The sequence below is a fragment of the Mustela lutreola genome, chromosome 9 (genome assembly GCF_030435805.1).
Source record: "Mustela lutreola isolate mMusLut2 chromosome 9, mMusLut2.pri, whole genome shotgun sequence".
In the NCBI taxonomy this organism is placed as follows: Eukaryota; Metazoa; Chordata; class Mammalia; order Carnivora; family Mustelidae; genus Mustela; species Mustela lutreola.
The window spans coordinates 109,546,493-109,572,878 of NC_081298.1; the positions used below are offsets into that span (position 1 = coordinate 109,546,493).

The window sequence follows — 26,386 nt, forward strand, 5'->3', positions numbered from 1 at the left end:
TAAGGTCTATTTCTCCTACTCTGCTAAGTGTTTTTCTGATTCTGAGCTCCTTCAGAAACTGAACCCCATACATTCAGCGGGTAACACTGAGATGGAGGGAAGAGGAAGGCAGAGAACCCGAGGTGACTGAGGGAGAGTCACAGAGAACAGACTAGTGGCTCTCAAGAATTACACATGGGGAGCTTTGCCTGAATGGAGCTTGAGCAGGGAAAGGAATATAACTCTGACATGTGAAGGTTACTGATACCTGGGAGGTAAAAGAAGTGTTTAGCATAGCACGGTACAAAGAGTAACCAGAGTCATGGGGCGAAACTGAGGGAGGACGCGGCCTGGAATTTAATATGAGAAATAAACTTCCAAACAGGGGCGTGTCCATCAGAGTGTGAAATGGGCTTATAAGAAGGGGGGTGGGGGAACTACAGGCAGACTAGTGTAGTGACATTGCAAAGAAGGTTAGAATAAAAGATCTAATGAGCAGGAAGAACTGGCAAATGGGGTATGTGTCAGGGGAGCATTAGGGCCAGCCCAGGCTAGGGACTGGTCTGAGGGACACTGGTAGATTTTTTGCTTCCAGGCAGGGGATGGTTAGGGGCAGAAGAGGTGACACCCCACAGATCTGCCCCTGGATCAGGAAGACCCTGGTTTCCCTACCTTGGCTGTCTGTGTTCCTTTGCAAGCCTCTTTGTTACCGTGAGGTAGTGATACGGGGTCACAACCGGGAAATGCATACACGGTCATAACGGGCGTAGCTTTTACCTCATTGTATTTTATTTAAAATCTCTTGACTCTCCAAATGAGGTGCAGAATTGTGATTAATACCGAAACATTTCCCATTAAAATGATAGTTTCTTAACAGTGCCTAGAAATGCCCCCTGCCGCCCCCCTGAGTCATCTCTTTGGATGCGTTCTTCCCCTGCAGGCAAAGAGATTTATTTCCATGGCAGGGGTTTCCAGTGTCATGTTTACAGACTCAAGATAACTCTTGCTGGCTTCATGTACTGACCTGCTTTTATAAAATAGTCCTGTCACGATGCTAGGTAGGCAAAGTAATACTTTCATAACGAGGGAAGAGCGACTCTCTCCAGTGCTCCGGACAGCGCTCCATAGAACAGAGAGTGTGCGACCCAGTCTCCGTTTCTCTTTATCTTCCACAATTGCTTGTTTAAAGCCGTGTGGAATGAGTATCCAAATCGTAAAGGAGGCTATGGCTTCCTCTAGGCTCTATCTGCATGGGGTCAGTCTCTACAGTGATTTCTCCCCTCTTCTTTTTTTCTTTTCTTCCTTCCCTCCCAAACTTCGCTTCCTCCTCCACTGTTTCCTCTTGCTTTTCTTTCTGGATCCCCATCTTCTCTTTTCTTTGCATTTTTTTTTTTAACAGTTGACATAAGTTGCTTTAAAAAAAAAAAAAAAAAACAAGAAAAAGGGGCGCCTGTCATTAAACATCTGCCTTCTGCTCAGGTCATGATCCCGGGGTCCTCCATGGGAGCTTGCTTCTCTCTCTCCCACTCCTCGTGCTTGTGTTCTTTCTCTCGCTGTGTCTCTTTCTCAAATAAATTTTAAACATCTTAAAAACAAAAACAAAAACAAGAAAAAGGTTATTTTTGTATTTTTTCTTAAAGAAAAAGACATGAATTAAATAGTGGGACCACCCCTTATTATATTAGTCTATGGGAAGAAAAGAAGGCCAAGGTAAGCCGCAAATAATAGAAACACAATCATTTTATCATTTTTTCCAGCTGTGGAGTGAATTAGAGAGTATTGTACTCCCACCAAGGGGACCATCTGTGCTCAGTGTTAGGGGCCAGGCAGGAGCGAAGTGTGTCAGAACACCAGCAGGTGGAAGGAACCAAGAAGCCACAATGCCCCGGGTGTGGTCTGGGAGGGGGTGCTACCTGGAGCCCACTAGCCTTCCTGGTGACCATAGCATCTGTTCCCCCAGAGTGGGACTGCAAGCCAAGCAGGAAAAGACAGTCCCAGGGCTCCCCTGGGAGAAGTCTTGTCTGCTGATGGGATAGGCCCGTCTGTAAACATCACCCGCCTAACCTCCGCCCCCACAGTGTGGCCTGAAGTGAGACATGAAATCCCCCTCTTAGAGTTTTGTGAACATACTTGAGCTCTTCTCTAGGAGTGTGTTAACCCCCTGGTCCCGAAGGCTGAGCTCAGTGACCCCGTGCCCACCCCCACTTCCCCAGTCTTTCCAAGGAATGGCAGAGGCAGGGAGAGGGAAGGGGGATTGGCGGAAGGGAAAGGCAGGCAGTGCTAGGTAATTTCACGAGTTGGAGCAGACATTGGATGGGAGCAGTCCCAGGGACAAAGGAAGTCTAAAGTAGACTTGACCCAGGCTGGCCTTTATCAGGGAAGGGAAAGAAAGTTCTGTCCTTTTCTCTTCCCTTCTACTCCTGCTACACAAAGTATCCCCTCTGAGCTTCCAGGGTTTGGCAGGTTCAGCTAGTACTGTGACACGGCCAGGGAGTGGGCCCCAAAACCTGGCTACCCGTGTGTGTGTGTAAATGGTTTATTTTTATTCACCTGGATTACCTTGCTGATCGTTTCCAAGTCTTTATGGTGACTGATATTATTTTAGCATGTCTTTAAAATCCATAGGCATACGCGGTCGTGGGTCCCACTTCGCACATGGGGTGGTGAGTTCAATTCACGTACGTGGAATGCCTACTCCAGGCCAAGCACCATGCCCAGCGCAGGGACTTCAACAATAGACCAAAGAGTGCCTTTGAGCTTAATCGAGACCTAGTGCTAGGAACTAGCTCCTTGACCTTGAACCCAATCCTGCGCCCACTTCCCCTTCTGCCCTTAGGCCTCCGTGTATTTTACAGGGCCAGAGAGCCCCCAGATGACACAGACGGCCCCATTGCACAGCCCTGGGAGTAAGAGCAGGCAGACGTGGGCGGCAGGGGGCTAGCCGTGCTTTTCTTACTGTGATTTGTCCAAGCAGTTTCTTCCCTGGGTATTTCTGTCGGTAAAAATCCTCATCTGTTCAATAAACAGGTGAGCGGGCCTGCCTCCCTGCGTGCCTCTCTGTGCAGTTCTGAAGTTCAGATGAAACATATCTACAGAAGCCCCTCTGAGCAGGGAACTGCTTTGCAAACCCAAAGGCAAAAGAAGAATGGTATTGGAATAATCAATCAAATAAACTTCTAGTTTCTATGAAAAACACCCTGGATTCCTTGGCATGAAAACCTTTGTTTCGTCCACCACAGACCAGCTGTACTTGGCACAAAGTTATTGCATCTTAGAGTGGACTCTGTGTGATGGAGAGGCGGCCCCTCCTGCTTTGCCGACAGCCGCCTTGCCCTCAAGGACGCCCCCTCCATTTTCCTGACCTCTGCCTGTGAGAATTTCCCGCAGAACATTGGATTGGGTATGCCAAACATGTTCTAGCCTTGATTATGAAGATTATACCCACACAAGCCTCCAAAGATAAATGTTATTTAATTGGATAAACAACCCTTGTGTAGTTTTTCCTATCTGTTTTATGTCAAGGTACTGCTGACGTGGTTAATTTGGGGGCAGTTTTTTGAGAAGATTTTTGAGTCTGCATCGATCCTGGCACATCCTGGTTGCCTGGATAGACTATGGAATGGGGAAATGAAAGAATGAGTTAATACATTAATATTCAGGAATGATAGTGAAAAGGCAAGCCCCCAGAATAATGCTGATCCCAAGATTTGGTTGAAGAACCAGGTCCAGGGAACAGTGTGGTGAGGGATCAACTAGACTGTCCTCCCGCCTACCCCCTTGAGTGCGTCCTCTTTGTGACTCTACAGGAGCAAGGCCCCTTCTCCCCTGCACACACTCTGCCACGAATGAATCGAGCCTGATCCATCCTTGATTCTCACCACAGAGCAGGTGGGCTCGGCCCCTCCATAAAGTGTTTCATCCGTTTAACACATGGAACCCCGAGGCTCACCACGGTGAATGGTGGGAATGATGAGCCTTCTCCGGGTCCCCTGATGTTTTGCTTTTGGCACAAACTCGAACACCCTATGCTGAACACAGTTTCCTCTTTGCCCCGGAAGACCTCAAGGGCAGGAGATGGCAAACCAGTTCTCACACACGGGTCTTATAGACACAGGCTACTCCAGCCAAGGTGCCTGGTGCTGGCCAGACAGGGTCAGCCAGCCACGGAGTCTATCCCAGAGAAGTCACTGTCCAGCCAGGCACATAGAGATCCGACTGACAGCCTCTGTGGCCGGGGCTCCATGGGTTGCAGGATGGTGGCCGCTGACTCTAGGGGCACTGATGGAGACAGAGTAGGAACCCAAGAACATGTGCTGGGCCAACAGACTCATCACTAGCTATCCTGCAGCAGGGTGATGGCCCCTCCACTGGCTTTCTTCTCTCTAAACAAGGATAGTAAGAGTATTTGGCTTTGGGGGGTGGGCAAACTTGACCATGTAGACAGCGCACCCAGGATAGTACCTCAATGAATGGTAGTTGTCAGCCTTCTTCATCTCACTATACCAGCTCATCTGTGTCAACCCTGGGACTGCAGTTGCATTCTGGGCTCATGCCACCTGAGCAGCCACAGCCGTCCACCATTTGTGAGCCCATTCAGCAAAATGTCACCTGGGGCCAAATCTGCACACTGAACACTGCCCCGGGAGGGGGCTCAGGGAGGCCTGCCCTCCTGCCCGAGCCTGAAGGAGCCAATCTCGACACGTGGGACCTTGGAACTATACAAGGAGGCCTGAAGTATGAGATTTGCGGGTTGCCCAGTGACAAGGTCCATCCTCCCAGGGAGAAGTAGAAGGAAGTGCCTTTCTGCCCACAGAGTGACATTTGGACTTCTATTGTGTGTGGGTCAGTAGCGTCTAGAGAGTGAACAGCTTGCACCATCTCCACCGACTCCTGAATGAGTCACAGTGGCCAGCAGGGGCCAGACTCTGGCCACCTCCGCCGGAGGCACATAAAAGGGTTGCAGAAACCACGTCCCAAGAATCGAGGTGAGTCTGGGTTTGAGGACAGAAGTTGCTCTTCACTTACCACTGGCAAAAAGCAACTCTAGGTCATCGGTACAACTGTGATGTTATGCTTCTAAAATGAATTCGAATGAAGAATGACAATGGATTCCAAGTTACTTCTTGGAAATAAATTGTGGGTAAATACCATTTGCTAAAGCCTGGAAACCCAGTTTCCTTTGGTTTGTGTTTTTAAATGCTTTGACAATGTGGTTTGTTTCTCTCCAAGAAAAAAAAAGAAAGAAAAAAGAAAAGAAAAAAAGTAAATAAAGGCTGACAACCGAGGGAGATCACAGCCAAGTATTCTAAGAGGCCACAGTCACCTAGGGCACGGCGGTTGGCAACAGAGGACAGAAATCCAATATGGACGTGAGATCCATTCCAAAGGCATCAACACCGACATGACGATGAAGAAAATACACGTTTCATCATGGGGCAGATGTTGCCATCTTTCTGAGGGGAAATGTAAATGAGGATGTTTTTAAGGATTATTTCCACTCTGTCACCAAACTGAGACATTCGTGCCTGCTTACTGCCAAGGGAGCCGCTGTTGTTCTCACGAAGCATTAGCGCTCATTCCCTAGCAACAAGAGGCACCAGAGAGAAGGCTCTGCAAGCAGTGTCGCCTAATAAACCCAGTGGGGACAGTGTCAACAACAGAGGTAGCCGCGGAGGGAGGGACCCTGGAGGCAGAGCGCATTGCCTCCCTGGCCTCTTGTCTGTGTCCACGGCCACCGGCAGGTGGGAAGGAGGTCAGAAGACTGCACATTTTATTTTGCAGGCTCGTGTGGCCATTCTGGATTAGTTCCATCAGAAGTGTTTAGTGCTATACTGTAACCCTTTTCTCTTTCCTGGTCCTTCCGCAAAAACCAATCCCTAATGCCGTCCCCAGGACCTCTTTGCACTGGCTCGGAACCTCAGTCTGGTGTTCAGAGGAGCTGGGAGAACAGGCCCTTTCAGAATCTAGAAGCTGAGCTCCCTGGCTCTTAGGGGGGAGTGAAACTTCTTCATTCTGCCCCTTCTTGGGGAGCCGCTCTCCTGGTCTTCATGGGCTAGCTTTTGTAACTTTCCAGATGAATGCCACAGCACAGGTGAAGGGAAGAGAGCTCTTAATAAACGAAGTCAAGGGCTTTGGGCTTTGTAGACCAGCTCAAGGTTGCTCTTTTCCACTAAGAAGACAATTGCAGAGCAGGAGATAGTTTACAGTCATTATTGTCCTCGGCCTGTTCCCCGGGCCCCTGTACTGCTTCCTTTTCTAGCTGCTCTGTCAGAACCCCGGGTGGGGATTTCCTCTGGCCTGGCTCTCCTGGGGTTGAACGGCAACCTACGTGGGCAGATTTTAATACTCCTTTTTAAAAAATCATCTTATTTAATTTTTTAAATCACAATAAGTATGCTGCTACATTTTTTTTTTTTTTTAAACAAAATGATTCACAGTGAAAGAGTTGGGTTTGGGGAGAAGCCCTTTTTTTTTTTTTTAAACAAACTATAGAAAGTAACTGATGTGCAGTGCAGTTTTAGAAAACATTTGTTTCTGTCACCCTTTGAAAACTGTGCTGTCAGCTGCACGATCCCAAGACACCCCTTGAGCTCCACCATGTGAATGAAGGTAGAAGGGTGGTGGTAAGGAACAGAGTTTCCTATTTGAATATACATTTTTGTCACATAATACCAACAACCGTTTCCCTTTCTGAGAGCTCCGCGCCGTCCCCTGCATGAGGTATGAGGTTCTGTGGTTCAGGGGTGGTGTTGGCTGCCGTGTGGTGATTTCACTTGGGGCTGCGACAGCCTGTCTTCAGCTTCATTTGTCTGAGGGCTGAATTTCCACTCCCAACAGGTTAGGCAAAACGGAAAGTGACATTCGGAAAAGAGTGGATGAGTGTCTGGTATGTTCGCCAAACCTCATTCTTGTGATAGTGGAGTGGCCGTGATTCACTCCCCCATCTCCCGATAAAATATAAAGCATGGCTTCTTGGTGGCTGAACCAACAGGCACAAAGGCTACTGACCCCTGCCCCTGGTTGAAGATGCGCGAGGGAGGATGTTTATTCAGGACATCGCACTGCCCCTTTGAGAGAACTTTCTGTTGAGGCAGCGTGAATTGTGGTAAAGCTGTCCTCATTGCTCTGGGTTTTCCTTGCCGTGGATGATTTTAAGTGTGTGTAGTGGGGAAGAAAGCCGGTCCCATCACAATGTTCTTTCCAAGACAAGCCTCGGTGAACAAGTAGGCTAAAGGTCTCCGACCCTCGTCTAGTTCAGGAAACACCGCGCTTATCAATAACTCTCCCTGGGTGCTCTGTTCATTGTGGTTTGCTCGGCTCTGTCACCATCCCGGCGACGAGGTGTGAAAGTGGGCTTGTATTCCACTTGTCACCCGCGGCTCCACTTGCCGCTCAGCAGATCATAGCTAAGGAAGTGAGAGGACACGAGGAGGATTTGTGTTCAGTATATAAGAGTTAAGTCTCTTAAGATTTCTGGGCTGGAATTCAGCAAAATAAGGTCTGCTCACCAAAGTGGTTACATCTCCACTAAGTATCGACTGGAGATAAATCTGACAACCCCTGACATCTTTAAATGTCAAATCCACCACATATCACAGATGACATCGAACCTAATGATCGAACTCCTTTTAAAATATATTCATGTAAATACATTTTTGTGAAACCACAAGCTGTTTCTCTCAGTTTTGTTTTCAGCTGGCTTTGATAAAGAGATTGGTTGGCATCCCTACAGCTAATTAAACAGCTTTCAAGCTAACATCAATGAAAAGTTTTAGACTCAGAAATACACTCTACTCTTCCTAGTCCAAGGGTATCCATAGTACCTTTTTAATTGTGTTAACAGACCCTGTCAGAGGAGAATTATTTAGTTGTAGCCTGAGTCGACAAGCAAAATTATCCTGTTCTCGAAGGTCTGCTCTGCCTGTGTTCACTCACTGTGTCACTCACACGGGGCACTGGAGTCACACTACCAAGAAATGCAATTCCTGTTTCTTTGTTCACTTAGATACAACAGTGTTTAATAGATTTCATATTTTCTTATTCTTGTACACATTTCATTTTGTGACTGGAAAGCGATTTGTGTTTCCTTTGTGGAAAACAGAAAATAAAATGCAGGAGACTCTTATTTCCAGGTCAAGAATTCTGAGTTACTAGGTTTCTCTCATTCTTGTCTGTGTGGCTCCTTTTTTCTTTTTCTTTTTCTCTTTTTTTTCTTTCTCCCCCCCCCCCCCCCCCAGTTGCAGTTATTTCTAGATTCTGGAAAACTATTACTTGCTTTTTTTAAAAAAAGGTAAAAAGCCTACTCTTCTAATTTTACAGTTGAACTTTCCCTATAACACTTAAAGCCATGTTGTTTTATCTAAATTGTCACCATTTCATACATGATAGATTGGCTTCAAGTAAAAAGGTATATCTAGTAAATGGTGGGGGAGGGGGGAGGGAGACCATTTTACTTCCACTCAGAAATGCCTCTGAATATAACAACAGTGTTTTAAAATCTTGCGGTTAACAAATGCATTTTGTGAAAGGGGTGGGGGGGAGAACAAGTTAGCAGGTTGTATGTGGAGTAATGATGCTGAAAATAATTTTTACCGTGGAAGCGTTCACATTTTGATTTATACCCTTGCCCCCAAAGTGGGGAATTTCTTTTTTCTTGCTTTGACTATTTCTTCAATGAAAGCTTCTGTACTGTGCCACTCGGCTCTTCAGAAATTCCCGGGTTACACATACAATTGAAGGTGAACCTGATTCTGTTCCGTGAGCACGGCCTTTTTAGTTGTGGTAAAACAGAGTTAAAATGACAGCCGTGGGCAAGAAAGTGCTTCAAGACCATGTCATGTTTCACTCTTTCCAGATGACTAAAACCACCATCATTTCCCAAGTCTTACATCGGGGGAAGGGGATATGTGTGGTTTAAAAGAGTGGGCAAGTATTAGTTAAGGTCAGACTTTTTCTGAATGTGAACATTCGATGATGCTGACTGAGGGCGAGGGCAGAGATTCTAGGGTCAAACCGTCAGACAGAAAATCTCTTCAGGTAACAAATTCAGGGGGTTACCCTAGTCTTCTTATTCCCTGTCATCATTAAATTGTAGGGTTCCTTCCAGGCTTTTTTTGGTTTGTTTGTTGTCAAATGCTGTTGTCTTGCCTAAGTCAGGCTACTTGCTTTAAAGTACCAAGCCCTGAAAGATCTGGAACCTACAAACATAAAGTGTAAAGTCTGAATCACATGTTTTAGGTCTGGAATTAAACAGCATAACCCATGACCTTCACAGAAGATGTTACCCTGATACTGTCATCGTTTTGAGCTCCCCAAAAAGCAATGCCTGCCTCTCACCAAGAAGGTTTTAAACCTGCCACAAATGTGTCCATTTAAATCTAAAATTCCTCATGCTAAGCTTTCTGTCAGTCAGTAGATATTTTTAGTGTCCTCCCTGAGTTTTGTGATTTTTTTCTTTTTAGTTCCTTTTACTGTTTATTTGCTGGTCTAGGATTTATGAAGAAATACACTTTCAGAAGAAATAATGAGTTACTCTCTGTGGGTGTTTCCTTTCTTTACTACTTGAAGAATTTTCAAGTGTGAATAGATTATGAGAATACAGATTTGTGCAAAAAGCTGGAGGAAAAGAATGAACTAACTTCTCAATTGTTTGAAATGAGGGGGGATACTGGTGTTTTTCAAATTGTTCCTCAATTTAATTAGCTAAAGCACTGAGTAGTATTTCTTTCTAATATAGATGTTTAAAAACAGCTTAGCTTTTCTAAATATAAATAGCAAGGACTAATGCTCTCAGTATTGCCTGAAAATTTTAGAAATGTCTGCAGGCTGTTGTGAACAATTCTGTCTCTTTATGGAGAGTTGTTTGGGCTTTTTAGAAACTCATTAATTTGATTGTAAGCGTCTGAGTGTTATCAGGAAAAGAAGCTTTAGAAAATGGTTTCAGAATGTGTCATTTTCTCCTTGGTTTAATCTGAGATGGTGTGTGGGCATGCTGGTATTTTAAAAGGCTAAAAATGGTGTACATATTGCTGTGCCTTCAAATGTGAGGTAGGATTGCAAACAGAGAAGTTTTCTTCAGTCTTCTCTCTGACATTCTGCTTTTCTTCCAAGTAGTAATTCTTGAATTTTTAGCATGGGTTCTTTCATTCTTTTTCATATTCAATTTGTTGTTGTAATTAAGCAAAAACAAAATTTGAAAAGCCATGTCAGTTTTCTATTATTTTGATCTTAATATTTAATGTTTCATAAAATTAAAACCATGTGTTTTCATTTTAACTAGTTTCATTATTTTTTTTTATTAAATGATTTGCGGTAGAAGACTGCCATTTGGTTTCAATATTAATATATAAGATGAACTACGTGGGTGTCATTTATTTTCAGTAGTAAATAACTGCTTAACCGAGGATTTTACCTTAGCCTAATTTAATCAATTCCTTTGGAATTTTGCTCTGCACATTCCAACAATATTTGATGTGTGTGTGTGTTTGTGTATAAAATAAAAATGACATATTGTCTCATTAAAAGCAAGTTCATGGTGTAATGGTGATCAAAATTGGGGAATGTCATGTAGTTGGTTTCAAAATCCAATCAGTGGGTTAATCATGAATTATTCTTTTTTTTCCAAGAAAGTCTGATTTGGTTGTTTCAAATTTGGATTTACTAGAATTCTTTTTGGTTTTTTTGCTTTTGTTTTTTTAAAATGTTTCTGTCTGTGTCATTTTAACCTTAAAAGGGGTTAATTTAGCAAAAATAGATACCTCTTCTGTTTGTATTGTGGCTTGTTCAATTTCTCATAAACTGTATTTGGTAGCTCAAATGTTGAAAGCAGTTTGGGAACAAAATGTCTGCTTAAACCATGACAAAATTGGCCACAATTTGCCGATTGGGCTGATAACAAAAGCCAGCAACACAAAATAGGTAGAAAAACAGTTTGTTCGGTGATCTGAGACCACTGAAGGTCTTTTTGCATGTTATTTTTTTCATTCTGATGTTTATGTTTTGCTGGAAGAGAAGTTTTTGCTCACCCATCGATTTTGATTAACCATTTCATCTAGTGAATTTCTTTTAAAACCCCAGAGAACAAAGCAGCTCACCTGGCAAATGAGACCCATCTGAGTTGAAATCCACCATTTGTACCCAAACTCCCTCGTTCCCCCAGGCTCCACCTGGTCATAAATATCTCCAAACTCCTAATTTGATCTTTGAAAGCAGTACTTCGATGCCATTGTTTCAGGCCTGAAACAATGAATGGTGTGGCTCTAACTGCTTTTTTTTTTTTTTTTTCCCAAGTGTCAAATAAAATTATAGTTTGTAGTTTTAAAAAAAAGCTCTCTACCTGAGCCTGCAGTTGAGAAAAAATTTCAGCAATCAGATGTACACAATGGCTCTCGTATTATCTTCTCAGACTGTACAGAAATATTAACGTTTGACATGAGACAACACACTTTTTCAAGTGATGGAAGGAGGCAACAGCACCCTCTCTCCTCTCCGTTGTTTTGACTTCTCGTGCCTTGAGTGTGTGTCTCTGTGTGTGTGAGATGGTCTTATTTTTTTGTCTTAAAAATCAGATCCTCCTGGGTAATAATTAGGATGAGGTTTATGTTTCTACTTATCTAATCTTTGTTTTCACAAATAAATACAAATAACTCAAACTGAAACTTGATGGCTTTGGTGATAATAAAATAGCAGCCACGGGGAAATTTTCTTCATTTTAATGTTCTTTCACAACCCACATTCAGTTTCGGTAGGAAAATTATTAACCTTTCAACAGCCTGCTAAGACATGGGTTCCTAATACACTCTTGAGGATGATTTGCAGGTTTTGGTTCTATTTTGAGATTTTGTTGTACAGTTTTTTCTTTTTCTTTCTGTCTTTCTTTCTTTTTCTTTTTTCTTTTCTTTTCTTTTCTTTTTTTTTTTTTAAACCAAGGGCTTTCTTTGAGGGCTATAGCAATGACTTGAAATCCTTTTTGACTGCTGTCTTTTCAATGCGTGCATATTTTACAGTGTTTGTATTTATTTTTGATCACGGGGAGGGAGGGCTCCTATTTCCTGTTCTCCTACTGTCTGGTGCTGTGAAAGAGGAAATGTTCTTTAGTCTCACTGTTTTTCCTCCTTCTAATCCTTGGGTGGACATTGTGAGTCCCGTGCCCTCCATTTTAAAAAATCCGGATGGGCTACCTTTCGGAGAGGGCTGGGGGCTCTGTGTTAACCATCTGGCCTGACTCTTGCCTGCCTTGGGTGGCCTCATGTCAGTGTCCATCAAGCCAAAGCAGGTCAGGCCAGTTTGGGCTTGTGGTCCTGAAGGTCTACTTGGCCGCCAGCTTGCCTGTAGAGGCCCGCGTGGGAGTGTCTCTCCATCTGGCTGCTGCTAGGCTACCTCTGGCAGGGGCGTGCGGGGAGGTGATCATGAGCTGGGAACTCCCGCGTCTTCATCTGAAACACACTGGAGGGCAGAACGTGGGCCAGGAGAGGCAGCGGGTGCGTAGGACGACCTCGAATGGCAGTTTCCATTTTAGGTATCTTCTCCAAGTCTGGCTGGCATGGCCACACCTGCAGAGAGGGCCCTGAATGGGATGTGGTCCTACCACACGCTCTGCCCTTTGTCTGGCGAGGCTGTGCCTCGTGACTCATCGTCCCCTTCTTTGCTCCATCTCCTCCAGCCCTGTCAGTCCCCACCCGCCCCCAGTGCCCCACCGGGCCATTTCCCACCACCCCTCTGAAGTGGATCGTGGAAACTGAGGAGTATCGTGGTATCCCGTGCCCCCCCATCTTGGCATTGTTAATGTCGTAGCCTGGGTTGGTCTTCCTTCTCATCCTCCTCCTTCTTTTCTTTTCGTACTTCCTGTATGAGGTTAGTTGTTTGTTTTTTTTTTAATAATAAACAATTGTTTAATTTGGGGAAAGGGGGCCTGGTCATATGGTGTCGCCTACCTGTCTGGTCGTTGGTCCGGTGCTGGTGCCCCCCCCCAACCCCCAACCTGTGTGTTGTCGTGTGAGCAGAGCTCTGAAGCAGGGAGGGCTGTGCCCGAACCCCTCCTCCCAGTGTAGCAGTAAGGAGGGTCAAGCTGGTGAAACCATTTTCTATTCTTTTTTTTGGAAAGAAATGCCACCCAACCTGGTGGCTCAAGTGTTGTCCTCGGGCCGAGTGGATTGAGAGTGCCAGAGACGGGGGCCGCGGGGCGGGGGGGGCAGTGGGGTGAGGGTGGGGAGAGGCAGCATGCCGGCTGGCCAGGAGGGAAGTGGATGACTGGAGGAAGTCACTCGTGCAGGCTTCAAATCCCTCTGTGCTCGGCTCTTGCTGTGCAGAGGAGCAGTGCCCAGAAAAGGAGATGAAGGGACCGACCCATTTTTTCAACACTTGTCCCCAGATCCCCCCAAGAACTTGTTGAAAGTCTTGGACGGCCTCTGAGCTGTGACCTCTTTCCTGCCTCTGTGGGGATCTCAGGAGAGAACCATCCAGTGACACACTTAGGAACAGTTAACTACCATGCGGTCACCCACAGTTGCCCACAGTTGCCAGGGACCAAGCCCACGGCCCCAGGGCCAAGAGCATCACTAGGGTGTTCTGAGGTTCAGTCACCACTGTGATCTTGGGCGTGCGTCTGAACCACCTGGGGGCTTATGAAAACAGACATCGCTGGGCCCCACCGCCGAAGTTTCGAGTTGAGAAGGTCTGGGAAAGGGCCTGCGAATTTGCATTTCTAACAAATTCTCAGGTGATATGATGCTGCTGGTCCAGAGCCCCGTGTTGAGAAGCGCTGGTGAGGGCCTTGGGCCATGGCTGATCGGAACACCTGAAAGGCGTGTCTGACGGAGCGTGTCAGTGTGTCCGTCTTCCCTCCACTGCCTCGTCGCTTCGTGTGCCCAGCACAGACACGGCGGGAAATCCGGCCCTCAGAACTTGGCATCCCTCAGTAACTAGACAGCAAGTTTCCCTGTAAATCGGAGCTTTCACAGCACCGGCCAGACGACAGGTCAGCTAGCCTGGTTTTGAGGTTCAGTTCTTTGCAAAGTGGATTTTGTCCTAAGCATAGAGGAAGTGGCCAAGGAGAGGGAGGCGATGGCCTGACTGTGCAGGAAACATTCCAGTAAGCGCCGCCCTTGGGTTGCCCACTCTTGTCTCTCTTCCCACCTTTGGTACAGATGGAGGAAGGTCTTGAATAACTACCTCCCCGTACCAGAAGGTGGGCAAGCTTCCAAGCTCCCCTGGGGAATAGGCGTTGAATCACCTGTGAGCTCCCGTTCATCTCAGAAGGGGGGCAGAACGCCTGGGTCAGGATGCTAGATGGGAAGCAGGGTGCCACCATCTACTAGCTAGTTGTGGAGCTCCCCGCTGCCTTCCGCATGAGAGGGAGGAGCCGAACAGCACCAGCCTGGAGGCCGATGCTCTGCCCAAGGGGGAGCGTGCATCTGGAACAGTGTCTGCTGTGTGGCATGGGCCCAGTGGTGACCTAGAGGATCTGGGTGTGTTCTGCGGCGGCCCTGGGACAGGCTCGTGCTCTGCTCATGGGCGTTGTGAGGGACACAGAGTTTTTCTGAACCACGTATAGGTCTGTAATGATGCGTGGAACATTTTGCAAAAACTACTTCTCAGGGGGGATCCCCTCAGGAAAGGCTCTAACTCTGCTCAGAGTTACGTGGCTGTAGCTCGAGAACTAGGAGCCCCCTTCAGAAACAAGGGAAGGGGGGGCCATCAAGCGAAGATTTCTCTCTTCCCTGCCCTGACCGGCCTGGCCGCACAGAATTCTAGTAATTTACACAAGGGACCCATACACTTATCTCTGAAATTAGTCTGTGATAAGCAACCAACATTTTCTGGCCGTGCCCTCTTGGTCTTAACTTCCTGAGAAATAAAAACAGTGGGGTCCCTAGAGCTGGACACCTTGATGCTGTTGAATACACCCTATCCTCCTGGGCAGCTATTTCGAAATCTTAAAAAGTTGGCTCCCAACACTGTCAGAATCCACTGTGAGTCAGCATGAACAGGATGTGAGTGCCTGGCTTGTCATTTTCCCAAGCATTAACAAAGACTTTGGTGCAGAACAGGCTCAAGTGTATGTTCTACACCTGGGGGGCTGGTGGGGCCTGGTTTGGCGCTTTGGCAGTGAGGACTTGGCAAGGCCATGGATGTTAGAGCCAACTGAAGTTGGTGACTTTGCTCCCCTGCCCCTGTGCCCTGGTCCTTACTGCCTGGGAAAGAGGCCTGGGTGAGGCCAGCCCGTGAATCCCCAGGCTAGGGGTGGGTGTCTGAGCTACTGTTTGATCTCCCCTTCTCAGTTTCCCATGCCTGGAGCTTTTCCTCTGCCCTTAGGAACAAAAAGGGCAGGATTTGGGAGCTAGCTGAAGGAACATCCGGAAAATTGCTTGGGCTACATTTCAGGTCCCTGATGAGAGCTTGTATCTGCAGTGTGATGACACTAAGGCCATCCCTCAGATCCAAGGGAGAGTGAAGTTGTGTGCACAGTGGGGGAGACCTAACTGGAGCCCCTTGAATACTAGAGAGACAGGCAGGAGTAGTGTAATTCAGCCAGACTGGGAGTAAGAGTAAAGGGGTAATGTGACCCGAAGCTCCTCTGGGACTGTCCATTATGGGGCTGCTAGCTTCCCCCAACTCCTTGTGAATGCCAGCATATGGGAAGCTAAATGTGTGGTAGGCTTTGAATTAGGCGCAAATCTCTGAAAGTTCCTAAATGGGTCATCTTAAGTTTTTTCAATGATAACTAGATACCCAGGCCAACATGGAGTCGTTATGACCTTCACTTATCCTTGCAAGAGCTCCTAAACAAGCTCAGGTCTTACAGGGGAAGATGGAATTCAAAATTTAGGGAGTAGGTAGTAGGGACCAAGGTCTCGGTACCAACAGTGTGCCTTCCAGTGTGACCTTAGGAAGATTGCCAACTTTCCTCCCTCCGGGTGCCTATAAAGTGAAGGTTGACCAGATGATCCTTAAAGCCCTGCAATGTCTCACTCTTTGTGATTCTGGCCACGGTTTGCATGGTGGAGTGTTCATTACTAAAGTCTGCCTGGGCTGTTTTTTTAATATTTTTTAATCCCTCAGAAGTGGGGTACCACTGGACGAGAGCACAAGCTCCTAAGCCACCTCTCTATTTCAGTGGTGAGACAAAAGGAACCAGGATTTCCCTTGTACCCATGTCCATGCCGATGCATTTCTTCGCTCCTTTTTCTCTTTGCCCACCCAGGAAAGTCTACATAAGACATCTTTGGTCCAGTTTCCAGACTTTAAGTCATGTTAGAAAATGCTAGCTCATATGACACAAATCAGGAAGCCAGTTTTCCCAGCAGACTCCTCGGGGCAGCACTGTTCCTCAAATGGTAGTCACCACAGAGCTGAATTTATCGGCTGGCTCTCAGAAAGCCCGGTAGTTCTCTGCCACTGGCAAATGGGGCTCTTGAGAGAAAACTAAGGCTACAGGGGTTGATGTGAATCAGCTAACTCACTTGTACAAAAGGCTGGAGGAAAGAAATAAGGAAAAACAATACAGGGCGAGGAATAGAGAGTATCACAACTGCCACGCCAAGTGTCGAGTGTTAAGAGAAGCTTTGATCTCTGTCACTCAACAGAGCCCTGCTGGCAAAGGCTAGTTGTGTAAAAAGGGTTCTGCTTCAGATATGCTTGGGAAGCACACAGTAAATGAATTTCAGCTGCTTTCTTTATTTCCTAACTTCTCAGGGTCTTTTGTATGCTGCTATGCATTGTGAACGAATCTCAAGGGGCAGGATGGAGTTTTTCCAAAATCGTGCACCCCTTCCTCCCTTTTTACAGAGAATTTTGTGCCATTAACAAAAGTCAGGAAATGGGGTGGGGCAGGGGGGCTTCTGGTTTTTCTGATGACCTCTGCGTTGCATCTGGGGCAGGTCGAGTGTGGGGGGGACAGCCATACCCAGGAGGCTCTGAGTAGACAGGCAGAGCCCGTTCCTTCTCTGACCATCAGTAAGCAGTTCATGGTCAGAGAATATGGCTGGAAGGTGTAGGCAGGCGTGGCTTTGACCTCCCTCCCATGGCAGTTCTGTCTCCTGCCTTCTCACCCTCCCCCGCTTGTCTAAGCCACAGATGTAAGCACAGAGCTGGCTTGGAGGGCCACCATCTTTGGGGGAGGTGACACTGTCTATATGTCTGAATTGACCCATCCCTCTACCTGTCTTTGGAATTAACCTTCCATTTGTTTGGGAACTGAGAATAACCTTCCACAGTGTGCTGCTTGGGAGCCAAACCGTGCTGGTCTCAAGTGGCAAAGCAGTTTTTATTAGAACCATAGTCCTTAGAGCTGTCTCAGCCTTGTGCTATCCTCAAGGCTTTTATTTGGCTGGCCCCGGACTCCCCTTTGTTTGGTCAGGAGCCCCTTCTCCTCTTTTTCTTTCCTTCATCTCACTAAGGCTTCTTGGTGCAAGCCTGTCTGTTCACGATGCTTGGATGTACCTGCGAGGCTGATGCCCCTGAGAACGGGGGAGGACAGGGGACCATAAGTTCAGCCACCATCCTCCTCGTCCATCCTCATTGGGCTGCAATCCCCTGGTGACTTCTCTCACATCTCTTTCGACGCTTGGGGAGGGGTGCTTGGTGCATCACCTGGGCAAACACCGGGCTTGTCCCAAAAGTCATGTGTGACCCTTTAGCAAGGCCAACAGAAGCACGTAGGGGAAAAGCCTCAGTGTGCCCCAGTAGTAGACCCTGACCCAGAAGGTCAGAACTGACTGCAACTTTCAGTAAACAGGTAGTGGGCTTCTGGGAACATCTGCCTTTTCAGTCTCTTGTGAATTATTTTTAAATGAACGCCCTGCACCGCCCCCTACCCCCACCCCCACCCCCGCTGCCGTCACCACCCGCACTTTTCGTTGATTATCACTATTTGAATAGATGCTGATAAATTTGATTCCCCAGCTTACTGTCGCATTGATGATCTGTCTTTCCCTTTTCGGTTTCCATGTACTGGACTGACTGTCTCTCAATGCGGTTGACAGTGACCTGTGTTTTTCATGCATGTTTTTGTTTCAGAATAACTGGGAGATGAAACAGGAAGCTCTATGACACAGTTGATCGAAAATGACACAGACACAGAAAAATCAGGACTCGGCCCCCTCCAGTGCCTCTACCTGCTGCCCACAGCCGGAGTGCAGGTGAAGGGTTTCCCGCTGGGGCCTGATCCTAACTGCTGTGGACTCCAAGGGCCTCCACGTTGACCGATGATGTGTTTGGGATGTGGTCATGGTCTAGTCTGGCTGGTTTTCTATTTATCTAGCCAGCCCCTGCGTGTCTTAATTATTTTTCCTTCATTCCAAGCAAAACTCAAGAAAAATGAATTGTTTTCTTATTAGCTATACCCTGCATTAATGGAAAGGACACCAAAGAGCATTTGAGATTGATTTCTATAGCAGTACGAGTAAACCCTGCCCTAACCACACAGATCATGAGGGCATCATTAGAAGAGTGTTGAACTTGACTGTCTTATTAGTGAGCCTTGTTCGCCCTGCCTCTTTCTTCTGCAGCCCCAGAAGGCCTCCCTTGAGTCAGTATTGGCACATTAACATTTGAGGAAAACATTGCGAACTCTCTTTCCACATTACTGTGGTCATGGCCTACAAGTGGCGACCCCCCAAATCGTCACCAAACTTGAGCTTTCTGCTGAAGACCTCTGCTTTCTCAGCTGCCTCCTTCTCTGCCCCCACCCATCGGTCACCCATTCACTTCTTCATCCCACAAGGTTTCTTTGGGGCATACTGTGTGCCACATTCTGGAGACAATTTGGGTGGGACCAATTCTGCCCTGGTCTTCTCAGCACCTCTAGCCTCCATATGAGTGGGTCCTGCTGGGACCTTTCTCACAAACTGTAGGGGAGCACTGGGCAATTCATCGTGGATAAACAGCACACTCCCTTTGTTTACATGGGTTCTTTAATCCGCCTGCAAACCTGAGCCCCCAGAATTGGCAACTCAACATTCTGTAGAATGGGTATGTGTCAAAGCATTCCTTCAGTGGAGTACTACCCTCGTCCCCAGCCCTTAATGGGACAACTCAGTCCTCCTGGGGGCCTGGCCAGAGAGCCCATGGGTAGCAGCCTTCCAGCTCTTCTGTGAGCCTTCACTTTTAAGCTTAGCAGAGGTCCACGAATGATTTAAAAGGATAGTGTTGTACCATTTCATGCTGCTCAGAATTAACTTCTCAGTCCATCATGCTCATCATCTCAACCCTCCCTCCCGCATGGCACGATGTATGCTGTGGTATATGTCCAGGTCTCAGCCCTGATGCCCCCTGCTCAGGGATGCTCTCTCTGACCACCTGTCCTGAGACAACTGCTTACCGCCACTACTTCTCTCTACTTCATGACCCTATAATATCAACAATTATCCTGTTTGTTCTTTTATTAATCAGCTGTGTTCCTGTCATGTGCCTTCTGCATTTCAGCTCTATAAAGGAAGATTCTAGTCTGTCCCCAGACCCTTGCACTAGGCTCAGTAACTATGTAGTGATCCATCGTCTTAATCACTTCGCAGGTGACACTGTGATGTTGAGTAGCTCTGTTTTCTAACCAGCGTTTGGTGGGTAAGGAAAGCGTGAGTCCATTTACCTCTGATGATGGAAAGAGGTAAATAGAGCAGCCAAGGTGAGGACACAGGCTGTCAGTAGACTACGGCAGAAAAGGTTGATCATAAACTATCTGCTATTGGGATAATCAGATTCTCACCTGAACCAAGCTTTGTCTTGCTAATTTAAGTTAAATTATATCTGCTTATGTTCCTGGAAGATTAAAGGCAACCATGTAGCAGAGGGATGTGTCCTCAGGGAGGAGTCTGCAGCACACGCCCCTCATTCTTACTCTGCCAGTTCTTGGATCCCCTAACTTCCTCTGCCCATTTCCCAGAAATTAATCCACTAGCATACTTATGACCTGGAAAAGGTGGGAAAGGTGGAAGTCACAGGCAGAAGCAGAAATAACTCATGTGGCGTTTGCAGGATAATCAGTTCACAAGGTAACAAGAGGAACAAATGAAAATTGAGCCCAGAGTTCTCCATGGTTGGGACAATGGTTCTGAATCCTGGCCAAACACTAGAATTATCCAGGAGTTTTAAGAAATCCAATGCCCAGGCTCCACCAGGACCAATCACAACAGAATTTGGGGTGGAGGGATAGATGTTAGTATTTTTTTTAAACTCCCCGGGTAATTCCAACCAGTAGCCAAGGGTAAGAACTGTTGGTCTGAGGTTGTTTTCCAATATGGTGGCCACTAGGCACATGTGTCTCATGAAAAATTAAAACATAGCTGTGTGACTGAGGAATACATTTTTAATTCTTTTAAAATTTTTGTTAATTTAAATATAAATAACCACATGAGGCTGTGGTTGCCAGATTGGATAGCACAGATGTAAAACACGTGTGTCATCACAGAAAGTTCCACAGGATAGTCTAGGTGAACTCTGATGCCAAGTAAAATTACACTGAACACAAGAGAAATTTAAGGTGATTCTCTCCGACTGTTAATTTGACCAGGGCCTGCTCTCCTGTCTTGGGTCTGCAGTTTATTTTTCATCTACCTTTTGAGCCAGGGTTCGTGCAGTAGCAAGAGTGACATGCTTTCAAAAGACCGCCTGGTAGGATCCAGAATAACTTAAAATACCAGGAGAAGTCCAAGGCCCCGACCCAAGTCATTCGGCATTCACTCTGGCTGTGAACTTGGTTTACATCTCTGAATACCCAGCTCTGGAAAGGGAACTATCTGAATGATTTTTTAATTACCAAAATTTGGGACAGTGGGAAGCAAGCCTTCCCGGAAGATCTTTTGGAAAAGCAGAGGGCCAAAGGAGGGGTTTGGAGTCTTGCAGGAGTTCGGAATCTGTGATGGACTCGCTGGGGCCACTCCGTGAGCCCAGCCAGTCTGGTGTTACAACTGGAGAAACAGAAGCCAAAGCTGAATCATTTTCTGCTTATCACTCATAGACTGTCAGAGGTTTTTTTTTTTTTTTTTTTTTTCTTTTTTTGGAGGGAAAGCACCTTACAACAAATAATAATACTATTTTGAATTTCGGAGCTTTCCCTTTTTCAAAGTACTTTACCACCTCTGACTTATTCCGTCCTCACAACAAGGCCCTAACCCAAGTAGGGAAAGGATTTTTGGTGCCGGTCTAATACCCTGAGAGAGTTCAGTATTACGGAAAGAATTAAAAAGTAGAGGTGAAGACTCTCAAGGTGTGTGTCATCTCTGGTCACACACGGGCAGGCAGTGACATAGCTAGAAGTCGAATGTGCCTGAATTAGGTGCTTCTCCAGCACACTGTTTTTCAGAAAAACCTAGGCTTCGCGTTTGCTCCTATCTCATTTCACCCCAGCCTCCTGACCCCTGTGAGTCGATGGGGTGAGGCCATTTTGTCCCGAGAGGTGTGTGTGATTTGCAAATGTAACAAATAGGCCATCAGTATCTCCCTCCAAGTCAGTTTAATTTTTTATTTTTATTTTATTTTTATTTTTAAAGATTTATTTATTTATTTGACAGGGAGAGAGATCACAAGTAGGCAGAGAGGCAGGCAGGGGGTGGGAAGGGGAAGCAGACTCCCCGCTAAGCAGAGAGCCCGATGTGGGACTCAATCCCATGACCTGAGCTGAAGGCAGAGGCTTTAACCCACTGAGCCACCCAGGCACCCCTCCAAGTCAGTTTTAAAATGGAATGTGGGACAGGGCCCCGTGGGTCTCCATGGAAACATCCCTGCTCCCCTCCTAAGGACGTGAATAGAGCAAAACAAGCCATAGACCCACACTCAACCTTCCCCATGTGTAGAGCTGCAGAGGCACCTTACAAAGCTCACTTCCCAGTAGGGAGAAAAACTCTGAATCATCTGAGCTGTTGAGATCGAGTGGGAGGCCTGGCCAGCACAGCCGTCTCCAGCAGTGGAGGTAGGAGTCGGGGGAGCAGGACCGACATCATGCCACTGCCTGATCTCTTTGGGAAGGTCGTCCCAGCCAATTCGAATTCTCCCAGTCATACTACCAACGGGCCCATCTTGTGTGTCTTAAGTGCATAGGATACAATAAGAGGTTTTCAGATGCTTTACTGAAAGCAAGACACACTTTCTGGGGCATTCCCCTAATCGACTGTTCTGGTGAAGCTCGTCAAAACAGGAAATGAGGTTAGCATGGAATGACTTTCTCTTAGAGAACTTGTGTTACCTCTTAGAGACCACCACTTTCTTCCCAAATGCTTGTGAGCCTTGTCTAATGCTGCTTCTGGGTTTGGCCCGGAAATTCAAGGGAGTCTGCTTTGCTGTAGTTTTCAGAACCTGTTCCTTTGGAAAACGGTGGTTATTTGAGCTCATTCCCGGCCTTCCAGATCCTCTCCCTTTCAGGTCAGTGTCTCTACGATGTTTGCAAGTGACTCTGAGGTTAGGGATGCACAGACTTCAGGCACAGCCCAAACATGGCTCGGGGCACACGCCCAGGCTGAGGGGGTCACACATGGGCTTGGGGTAGCTGCCTTCTCATGCTGCTTGGCCCACGTGCTCCCATTCCATCAGGGGTGCCAGGAAGAAAAGCAAATCTGGCAGAGATGAAAACTCAGTGAAAACCATCCACTTTCCTGTCCCGCTCCACGTGTGGACCCCTGGCTCAGGAAGGCACCACGATGAAAACAGCTGTGTCCGCTTCCCTCACGCGAATCCCCACGATGGGTTCTTTGACTCAGTTTTCAAAAGCAGAGAGGGTTTCATAGTCTGGGCAGGTGGCAACATGCTTATCTCTCTGCTGAGGCCTCCTGACCAATGGCTTGACTGGAAATTTCTGGATTGAAATGTCTTTTTGTCAATACTGAGATAGCTTTGAGTCATTTTGGCTTCTATCCAGCAGAAGGGAGTCAAGCTGGGGAATGTCTGCCCTGGATTCACAGGTGTCCAGGGAGGACTGATGTCCTCAGACTCGGAGATCTGGATGACCCCTTGGAGGTCTGCCTGTGCACTCTCCTCTCCCTTCGGTCATCACGGCTCTGTCTCCCTTCTTAAGTGACTTAGGGGGATCTTGAAAGCCATGTTGAGTCCCCGTGCCTAGTATGGCACATGCTCCCCTGCTGCCTCATGTCCCTGCCTCACTTTCCCCAGGTGTACAGGTAGTGCGTGTCCCGTGACGATCACTAAGGACAAGGATTAGTAAACCTGTGCCTTGAGAATAATCCCGGCTACCATCTGAGGCTTTAGTTTGCTCAGGACACAACTTTTGGTGGTTCACACATTACAGTTGATTCTTGAACCACACGGGGTTATGGGCACCAAACCCCCACCCCCGCCACAGTTGAAAACCTGTGTCTAGTTTTGCCTTCCCCCAAACTTAACTATTGACCAGAAGCCTTACCAATAACATGACAGTGAATTCACACTTACTTTATATGTTACATAGATTATATGGATTATCTACTGGATTCTTCTTATAAAGTAGGCTAGAGAAACAAACCTTATTGCGAAAATTAGAAAGAAGAAGAAATACATTGCAGTTGCATACTATAGAAAGTATAAGTGGGCCTGCCCAGTTCACACCCATGTGGTCAGCTGTATTTCCATTCCTCCTAACTGGCCCCAGAGGTGGGATTATTATTCTTTCCTTTCAGTTAAGAAATCTGGGTTGCCCTGCATCACTAAACCTGTGCATCCTGGATTTAAGCCCAGATTCATTGGGCCTCCCCCAGCCCCCTACCATGCTGCTGCTTCATGTTTTATAAATATGGAAAAGCAAAGCCACTTTCCTTTACAGAGGAGTGTGGTTAGTAAGGGACAGCTGGAAAAAAGCTTGCAGAGCACACCTGAAAACGGAGGATAGGAAGTCAAGCTGTCTGTGCTGTGCCCCGGGTGCCTCTCTGGCTACCGCAGGGCCTCGGGCAGGTGAGGTGGCCACCTGAGCTGTTCCTTCTGGGAACACCAGCAGCCCCTCCGGCCTTGCCCCATGCCATAGCTGTGTGAGGGTCCTTGTCAGCAGTCAGGGATGTGGGCAGACTCTGTTTCTGAGAATGGCTTACCACTCAAAGTATGGTTGGAGGGTCAAAAAGGCAGAGGTCCTGCCCTGGCCCCTGGAACCAGAATCTGCATTTTAACAAGATCCCAGAAGCCTGGTGAGCACAGCTGCTAGCTCCGCTCGCTGGGCCCCTTGAGGTCAGAGCTCTGTGGTAACACCTTTTACCTCCACAGCCCAACGCATGCCTCCCTTATGTAGGTGGTGAGTCAGTGTTGGTAAAGTGAATTTTATTCTTCTGAGAAGCTAGTTGGGAGATCTTGGGGGGGTGGTGGCGGGGAATCAGTTAGAGGCTCCTGGGGGTCCCAGCTAACAGCGAGGCTGTTTGAGAGTCAGCAAGGTGGGGGAGGGGATGGGGCTAAGGAACCAGGAAAAGAGGGGGGACCCCTCGGAGGGGTGGCTGCTGCCATTTGAGGAAGAAAAGCAAAAACGAGGGGAATGTGTCACCCAGAACTCGTCGTGCCCCTCCTGCTCCCCTGAGCAGCTCTCATTCCATGACTGTGATCTTCGGGACCTCCCAAGGCGGAAGCACACAGCTCTGTAACAGGCCATTCTCTCTAGCTTACCTTCTGTCGGTTTTTTTTTTTTTTTTTTACGTCCCCAAGAAGTCACTTTTACAGTCGCTCCATATAGGTGCCATCTCATGGACAAGGAAGGCTATTTGGCAGTCTGTCTATGGTTCTGGCTGGTCTGCCCTGGAATTAGCAGAGTCGAGAATGGGGTGTGAGAATGAGGGTGTGTGTGTGTGTGCATGCGTGTGCATGTGTATGTGTATGTGTGTGTGTGAAATATGGCAGTGTGTGGTGTGGTCCTGTGAGTGCTGTTTGGGGGTGCCTGGGTGCATGTGGGGAATGTATCAGTGTGGTGTATGTGCAGGTGTGGACGTGCCTATGGGGGTGGATGTGAGTGTGGGCATCAGTGCTACCAGTGTGGTGTGGGTGTGTGCACATGGCTGTGGTGGAGGTTGTTGGCTGTGGGTCTTGCTGGATATGGTACATGGGGTAGGTACCCGGGTGGTGTGTGTGTGACTGGATGTAGGTACAGTACAGGCATGCTGTGAGTGTAGCTCGTGTGTGCGTGTGTCCCAAGTGTGCACGTGTGGCACGTGCATGTCGTGTGTGACCTGTGGTGGGTGTGTGTGGTACATGAGCCCCTATGTACGTGCAGGGATGTGTGTGGTGGGTATCTGTCCAGTGTGCACGTGTGGCGTGGGTGTGGGTGTGGCAGGGGGAGGAGCCCATGATATGTGTGTGTATACCTGTAGGTGTCCCTGGTTTGTGCGGATGGGTGGGTATGTGAGTGTCTGGGATGTGTGCAGTTGGGGTGGGCATGTTTGTGTGTGCAGTAGGTGGTAGGGGGTTGCTTCTTGAGCGTGTGAGGGACAGCCGAAGGGTGTGCACTTGAGGGTGATTGGCAGGCTCTCTTCAGACCCACGCAGGACCCCACATGGCTTCTGCCCACCAAAGGGGAAGCCACTCCCTCAGTGGCACAGATGTGGGGGACAGGGATACCAGCGGGGCCTGGGGAGCGCAGGCTCCGAACCACCTGTGCCTGGAGCCCTTGAGGGCAGGACTAAGCTGGGAAGGATGGGCCCAGGGCAGAAGCAACCGAAGAGAAGCCCCTTTCTTCTGCTCTGCTCACCGACATAGGGCAGCCGAGGAGTGCTTTGGGCCCCAAGTTTCACATCTGGGGTCCGTGCTGGGGGACAGATGAGTCCCCTCTCCAACACTGTGTCTCCTGCTATAGGACCCACAGCAATGCCTTGTCTTGCTCAGGTGCCTGAGGACAACCATGCTGGTGTCCTTCTCACCGTGACGGCCGGAGCTCCGCAGGGATCTGCTGGGCTTCAGGTCACTGACAATGGCTGCGGGGGGGCCATCCAGCCCCTGCTCCAGCGGTCATGTGCGGTTCCTCTGGAAGAACATCGCTCTTGTAGAAAAAGGCCTCCTGACTTTCCTGGATTCGTCTTTTCTCAAGACAAGAGTGAGCCAAGAAAGTATTTCTGAAGATGTGGTCAGTGCTGGGGCCCCTCCTTTAGGGTCAGAGCAACGGAGACCCCAGAAATTACAGAACTCAGTCAGATGTGCCTCCGTCCTGGCCGGCACGGTCTCTGGCGAGCAATTGGGTCCCTGAGCTTCGGTTGCCAAATTCACCCTGTCAGTGTGGGGGAATATTTGCAATAAGGATGAGAGCACAAAGGACTGAAGGCCTCTACCTTCAGCTCAGGTCATGGTCTCAAGGTCCTGGGATCGGGCCCACATCAGGCTCTCTGCTCAGTGGGGAGCCTACTTCCCCTTCTCTCTCTGCCTGCCTCTCTGCCTACTTGTGATCTCTCTCTGTCAACATAAATAAATAAAATTTTATTGTCATTATTATTTTAATTCTTAAAAATTGAGGATTTAAAAAAAA

The 26,386-nt window shown here is 47.6% G+C and overlaps 1 long non-coding RNA gene across 5 annotated transcripts in view; it reads left to right on the forward strand.

Annotated features, from left to right (window-relative positions):
- LOC131840445 (uncharacterized) overlaps positions 1 to 26,386 on the forward strand; it is a 160,038-nt gene that overhangs the window by 41,829 nt on the left and 91,823 nt on the right. For 4 of the 5 annotated variants that reach the window (XR_009357351.1, XR_009357352.1, XR_009357350.1 and 1 more), the window contains exon 2: positions 17,995 to 18,116. This is a non-coding gene — a long non-coding RNA (uncharacterized LOC131840445). Of the gene's footprint in view, positions 1 to 17,994; positions 18,117 to 25,752; positions 26,347 to 26,386 lie in introns of those variants that run through there. The other variant, XR_009357349.1, reaches the window with a different exon arrangement.